Here is a 7628-nt window from a genome sequence, read left to right on the forward strand (position 1 = left end):
GTTCAGTTCCTGATGAGGCTCACAAGGTCGGGGGAGCGTAACTTTATTATCTTGTTTCACCACCATGTAAAGCTCATCGAAGGGGCTTATATCATCACCACACGTGGGAATTCAGAGTAATAGGCAAACAATCTAAACACGTGTCTCTAGATGTGTAGGGCATTCCACGCGACCACGGGGAGAAGGAGAACAGGCGTTCATGGGCCAGGATAGAACCCACGACCTCCTGCATAGCAGGCGAGGGAGATAACATTCCGCCGCGACTCGCCCAACAGTCGATAAAGCTGCACGTGGGATCGTTGCGACTGTTTGGCGAGCGACCCGCAGCGACGTTGAGGCACGCAGGCGAGGAGGATGTCATGATGCGGGGGGGCGGGGGGGGGGTACGTGCGGGGGAACTCATGATTTATGATGAGAAACTGCTAATTCTGAGCAAAGACTCCTCTTGCAGGAAGACGGAAGGAGGAGGAAGACCGGGAATTGGGCTGAGTCAGACCCAGGGCACAGGAAAGACCCGCTCACCCTTCTACCTCCTCTACGACAAAAAAATGATCACGCTTTATTAATCGCCTGTTATTCCCTTGCAGTCGCCGCTTACCTCTCATCTCCCTTATCTACGCCCCCTCCACGTGCCGTCCAGCAACAAAGGCCATCATCCCCTTGTCGAAAAGCGTCCCGCCATCCTCGATTCGATGGGAGGTACAGAACTTTTTAGAACTGTGAAATTGCATCGCAATTCATAAATGCTGTGATTTTTCGCAGGTGTTTCAATTGAGCGTGTGTGCCATATGCACCGTTTTGAAATCGGGGGGAAGAAATCTGGAGAAAGATTTTCGATGTCCAGACGAATTAGAAAACGAGGTAAAATCGAAAGATATACTGGGGGATAAAAAAAATCGTAAGACGTTTAGAAATCTACATCATGGGACCTCCTTTGCCAGTACCAAAATGTGAGAATAGGTTTTCCCCTTTTTTCTGGCAACAAAACAGGTGTTAAAATGTTAAAACACCAAACTGAAACCTTTTTACAAGGAAGCATGTCTGCATTAATCACAATACTTGTGGTCAGAATGCAAACAAAAAACATACTTTGATAATATATGCATTGTCTTTTAAACTGATTGGTCCACACCAGAGACAGCTTTCTTTTGAACCTCGTCTCAAACGGTGTTAGATCAGAGGACGCCAAAAGGCGAACAGCACAAAGACAATGCACTATTAGAGTAATGAGAACTCGGGGTTACCATCTACATCATGGTACCTCCTTTGCCAGTACCAAAATATGCATTCTGACCAAAAGTATTGTGGTTAATGCAGACATGATTCCTTGTAAGAAGGTTTCAGTTTGGCATCTTAACAACTTAACACCTGTTTTATTGCCAGAAAAAATGGGAAACCCTATTCTGACGTTAAAAATTAGGTGAATCCACATGGAGCTGGAGAAATCTAATGCCAGACATGACTCCCAGCGCCGTCCACGTGCCCACACAGTTACTGAACCAGTCGTGGACGGAAAAGCGAGTTCATGGTTAGAAGATTGAAACAAAACATTCCGCTTGTCGGGGGGAATGAACGGCCTGCGGGATATGGATGATGATAATCATGATCACGGACCAAGTGCGATGCACTTCACTGGAGCTGTGCTTGAGAAATAACCCAGCGTCAACCATGTACAGGCATCCTGACACTTCCATCGGCCCATGCTGCACCGTCCCACAGTCCCGGCCCACACCGGCCTCTTGGGCCACGCCAGGGAGGGAAGTTCACGCCCTGATCTTTTTTGGGGTCGGGGGCCCCCCACAGGACTCTACCCCCCCCCCCCCGCTTCTTCCAACCCGGGTGGGTCCCCCGGGACGGGACCTACAGATTCCAGGAACCAGAGTTCAGTTGTTTCAAGCCGTTGCTTGATGTCGCGTTCAACTTTCCATTGTTTTTATTGTTATTAATGAGCGCAATAATTGTTTTTCCTGTCTGTGTTTGTGCATGCTGCGTTGTACCCTTGAAATAATACTGACGATTTTAAAATGGATTTTTTTTGTTTGTTTCCATTTCATACTTAAAAATACTTTGTAAATCAATTGAAGAACCAGACGGTTTATAGGATTCTCAAAACATCTGCTTAAAATAAGTGTGGACAGTTTTTTTTTACAATCGCGAAAGGTCACTTTCCTTAGGTGGGCCTTTCGTGTCGTGATGGTTTAATGACATACATTTGACTTTTTTTACTTGAAAAGCTTTTGTCCTTTTTATGGGGGGGGGGGGGGGGGGTACATAACAATCATATTTTATTGATAGTCCCTTGTGAACCTTGTGTCTCTTTTACGGTGAAACATCAACTGAAACAAAGGCTATATTGTACTCACTGTCCTCCTGTGTGTTCCCTTTGCATCTTATTGCGAAGAATTATCTTCTAGATCGTATACTGTATATATACATTGTATAGTATTTTCCATCATCAAGCGATTCATCTTGAATCCCTTAGAAGCCTTGTGCCTTATTCTTTTAACTACTTTTATTTTAGCAGGTAAGGTTCGCTTGCTATAAAACTCCTTTTCAGCAGCAACCTCGCCACAAATGAGAGCTCAACGAAGTGGCTTATCACCTATAAATGTATAGCAGCCAAAAGCTCTAAACGCGTGTTGATTCTAAATATGAAGGGGAAAACCGGAGGACCCGGAGAAAAATCCACGCGACCACGAGGAGAGAGACATACTAACTCCAAATATACAGCAGGCGTTAGGGTTGGGATCGAACCCACGACCTCCTGTATACCAGGCGAGGTAGTTAACATCTCGCCACCGTGGGGCTTATGGAACATGAGCTTATAGTTTACATTGCGGATATCCACAATCCTTTGGAGGGCTTTGAGCCATTTCCATGAGGTGTTAACTTGGCGAATATATACCGTATACATAATGATTCCGTGAGACCGTGTTGGCAGTGTTCAGTTTGTGAGCGTTGGACGGAGTTGAGAAGAATATAGAAAACATATTGCAATGTCAGACAGTTTTGACCGTGAGACTCAAGATGTCCAAAACACAGTCATAGCCCGGTTACGTCGGGGACGCGTTCCTGAAAGGTGCGATGGGGGAAGGTCAACAAACTTCAACAACAACTACTACAACTACTACAACAAGAAGAAGCCGTGTGGCTGAGTTTGGAGGCGGCTCGTTGAACCGAGTGGGGTGGTGGCTTTGGGTGAGTCGAGTTTGACGGTCACCACCGGTGATGATGATGATGAGGAGGAATAGGAATGTCAAAGCCAGGAGTTTGCGGTTCAACGATGCGCTTGGGTCTCGGAATGAGGAGTTTGTTCGTGGACGCCCGCGTGGTTTCCACTGTTGACCAGGGAGAGTTCATCCGGAGCCGCGTGTGTGTCTCGTGAGGCTCGCACCTAAGTTCGAATCGTGGCCAGGCTGCTGTGCCCCTTCACAAACTCGCACTGCAGAAAACCGTGGGGCCGTCCATATATGACGTCACGCACCTAGGGGGGGAGGGGGGGGGGTCAGATATTTGTGACGATGTGTGACGAGGGGGGGGGGGGGGTTTGAGAAATGTGACGTCACATCAAAATGCGCAACTTTAAATAAATATAGACAACACGTTCTACTTAACTAAATAGACTGTTTAATAAATGTTTCCTCCTACAACATCAGACTGCAGCGGCACATTAAATACGCACTACAATGACAATAGTTTAAAGCGATTTGAAGCATGTTTTATTTTCAAAATGGAAATATGGTTGGGGGGGGGGCAGAGCTTTGTGACGTAATGTTTGAGGGGGGGGGGGCTGACTTTTTGTGACGCAGTGTGACGAGGGGGGGGGTCAAAAATGGTCAAAAATCGCGTGACGTCATTTATGGACGGCCCCTTATACGAGGAAATTGAGTTTTCAGGTCCATACGAGCGGCGTACAGCCGTTTTCAATACGGGGAAAGAAATGTCTATTTTGTCTCTTTGTGTTTCTACTCCCTTGTGATGGCACTTTTGATGGATGAACGTTGAGGTTTATAATAATGTCTGAATTGTTCTGTGGCTAGGTAATTGGTTGACAGGTTTGTTATTATTATTAAGCGGTAGTCGTCTCGTTTCGTGTCACAATGTTATCGCCGAACGAGAATTATCCCTTTTTGGGTTCTCGTTAACCGATTGCAAAAATTAGCAATCGGTAACGCCACGACCACAGATTTCGGTGAGATTGAGCTTATTTGTGATATCTGCTTAAGGGTTAAAGCGAGTGGGTATCGTCAATATCGGGGATATCGAGATCTGGCGATACCACGATATACCACCAACGATAATCGTATGGCACGCTTCCCTCGTTATTGTTATATCGCGATTATCGTAGCTCGAAACTCCGTGTATGAAATAAACTCAAGAAATTAAAGTTGTAAATAAATACTGCAGCTATTATGGTCCATTGAAGGAATGCTTTGTAAACAATGTTTACATTTGTTTCTGAATGGTTTATTTTTTTTTGCGTTCAGTCGGGGGCGCTCCGCTCTCTAGACCTGATGTTAACGAAGCGTAATGATAACAATTGTGCGTTTATTGATTATTCAGTCCTCTAATTGTATCAATACACGTTCGCGTTAAACCGACAGAAGCGTTGTAGTTTTAAGTGAAAATGCTGGCCTCGGGATTCAGAGTCAGGATGGCCGAGCGGTCTAAGGCGCTGCGTTCAGGTCGCAGTCTCCCCTGGAGGCGTGGGTTCGAATCCCACTTCTGACAATTATTTTCGTGCCCAAAATAACAATGTTTTTTGTTTGCATTTTCTGTTGTTATAGTCAAATACCAGTTGCTTACATAGAGTGAGAAAAATATATGTATTAAAGTACTTTTGTTTCACCTCCAGCCACGTGAAATGTTAATACATTCTGATTCTGATTAGATTTGTGTGCTGTTGGGTTCGTGGACGAGGCCACCAATGCATGAACGCGTCACAGTGCAGTGCTCTACTGCCACCTGCTGATCGTCGATTGCAATCACAACGAAGCGTTTGACACCGGGGTCTCCATTCAACCATATAACTCGACTGTTCATGAAAACATCTGGACTAAAAAAAACTGGTCAGAGACAGCTACACTTTTTAAGTTTCGTGCTAAATACGCATCATCAGTGAATCAAGTAATTCGCATCGGGTGTAGAGTTTGACGCTCAAGCCGATACCAGCTCCTACAACCAAACAGGAAATGGACCGTTGTTTCATCACCACAATAAACACTGTATGACACTTCAGTCAATTTAGCAAATGACCTTTGGGACCATGTTTCAAGTGGCATTTGTTAACGGGTCACATCCTGCTGATGATAAGCAGACGCATTAACTACCGGTCCATAGTTTGTCCGACTAAACACCTGAACAAATATTGTTACAGAAAGAAGGCTCCACAGGCTGCTTCATTTTATTCATGGGAAATTTAATTTGTATTCACTGAAATCTGCAATAATGATGCTTATAAATGTGAAGAATATAACTTGATTGATCATAGCTGATGGTAGTGATCAGGTTGCAAAGGCACCGATTCTTCTTCCATATGGAATGATGTCAATGCACAGCAACAACTACAAGCTCACATTGAGGTGTTCCAGCCAGATAACCGCGCCAGGAGCAGTGCACAGGTATCGCTTTAATGTCTCCTTTGTGTTTGTGGATCCGGCATGGTGTCGTGGTATGTTGTATGGTTTGTTCCGGATGATCACAGTTGCACACTGGAGAGATGTTGTTTTACTGGTAGGAACCTCCTGGTTACACCAGCCCACAGGGGATTATTGTGTCCGTCCGTCCGTCGTGCATCCAAAAATGGGAGGGGTGGGGCTGGGTGGGGAGGGGCTGGGTGGGGAGGTTGGGGCTAAGTGGGGGGGTGGGAGGGGTGGGGCTGGGTGGGGAGGGGCTGGTCACCCCGTGGTGCCCTTGTAAAACTCAACGTTTAACCTACTCACGCCGGCTTGTGCCCACCCTCACAGTCGGCATATTTGCGGAATATACCACGCCGCCGTTGACCCTGGCCATTGGCCGAGCAACCCAACGTTCCTACCAGCTCCCTCCGCAAGAATGTGTTTTATTTTCCATCTGTGCATCAGGTATCCGCACCTACCATGGTTTGTGTGGTCGCGATTTAGGGTGGACTATGAGCTTCGTGGAAAATAAAACCCAGGGATCTTCTGTGTTTGGTCTTTCACAAGGTACCGATGATATCCCAACATGACGATGACGATATTGCTGCACAGTTGCCACGTATACTGACAGGATCACATATAAATTACAGCACTGTATTATAATAGTACCAACGATTGTGAAACTGGTACACATTTGTCAAAGTATGGTTGTACACTGAGAGTTCTTCATCATCAACGTCTCGTTTGCAAACCGCGCCTCCCACGCTGTGCATCTCGAGGCATTCGAACAAAGGGTTGTTTTTTTAGGAGAAAGTGACTGCAAGACCAAACACGTTTCTGATTCCTCGTAAAATGTTGAAACCAGTCGGAGGGGGAATACGCCGGTGGGCCGTAGTTCATTGCCAGGGGCTTACGCCCAACTTCTGAAACATCTGCACAGCCGTGCACGGACGGTCTGTGCGATGTCGGGAGAGGCCAATCCTGCATCGTTAAATTACCAGCTTACACGGAGATCACCGAGGCTCACCATAACACCGTGATGTGGATTCTCCAGGTTGGAACCCGTTGAATGCAAATTGCACTCTCGCGCGGCCCTTCCTGGCTCCTCCCCCCTTAACCAGTATATAAGGTCCGTACCTCTTGGGACTTCTCTTCACTTGATACAGATTTTTTGCTGTGACAGTTTCACCTGAAGACGGAAGCTTGTGTTGCCTCCGAAACGTCGTGATTTTATTGTTTTTATTTTTTATTAATTTTAATTTCATTTTTTACCTACGTGACTTTACCGAAAGAACTAAGAGTATGCAAATTGCACTGTCACATAGGAAGATGAACACGAGGCTTAGAAAACAAATGGGCTGTGATTCTTAAATATGTTATTGTCAGTTTTAATTTTACGTCGGAAACACTTAGTCTGTGCTCTCCATTCATAACGTGACACATTTTTTTACTGATTGGCCGTGTCGGGTGGATGGTTGCGACACATTTATATATAACGCGATCTAACCCAAAAACCCGTATTATGAATAATTCTGGTCGCGAATGCCTACGTGTTCAACTGTGCTCTCCAGTTGCCTGGGTAAAAGGTGCACTATGTTTTGCCGCAATCCTGGCCAGCTGGTTCAGAAACTTAAGAAACAAAGAAAACGCGCCCATGAGGATATACACCGTGGAGATAGAGTTATGAATGTTGTCGGTGTGCAGGCGCTCGATGGATTGTTGCATTGTGCGACCGTGAGAGATGGCGATTGCTTAGGGAGGCCTTCATCCAGCAGTGGATATGTCGTGACATCGGGGACGTCACTGTATGGTGCTGGCCCTGGAGGGCCGTGGCACGTGCGATGTTCCTACGCTGCGGACAGCACCGTGTGGGTTGCTGTGTGATGCCGGCTCTAGCACAGCACGGGCGTGCGATGCACCGTCATCGCGTACACCCCGTAGGGTGGGTGTAGTACCAGCCCTAGCGGGGCCTTGGTGAGCGCTGGGATAATGCGGGCACCACGCATAGCG

The 7628-nt window shown here is 46.4% G+C and overlaps 1 non-coding gene across 1 annotated transcript; it reads left to right on the forward strand.

Moving 5' to 3' along the window:
• Positions 1–4648: 4648 nt before the first annotated feature.
• TRNAL-CAG (transfer RNA leucine (anticodon CAG)) lies at positions 4649–4731 on the forward strand. The gene has a single exon. It is a non-coding gene; the product is annotated as a tRNA-Leu (tRNA).
• The last annotated feature ends 2897 nt before the right edge of the window (positions 4732–7628 follow it).

This window comes from Lethenteron reissneri, chromosome 26 (genome assembly GCF_015708825.2).
Source record: "Lethenteron reissneri isolate LAM-NWPU_2019-01 chromosome 26, ASM1570882v1, whole genome shotgun sequence".
Taxonomy (NCBI): Eukaryota; Metazoa; Chordata; class Hyperoartia; order Petromyzontiformes; family Petromyzontidae; genus Lethenteron; species Lethenteron reissneri.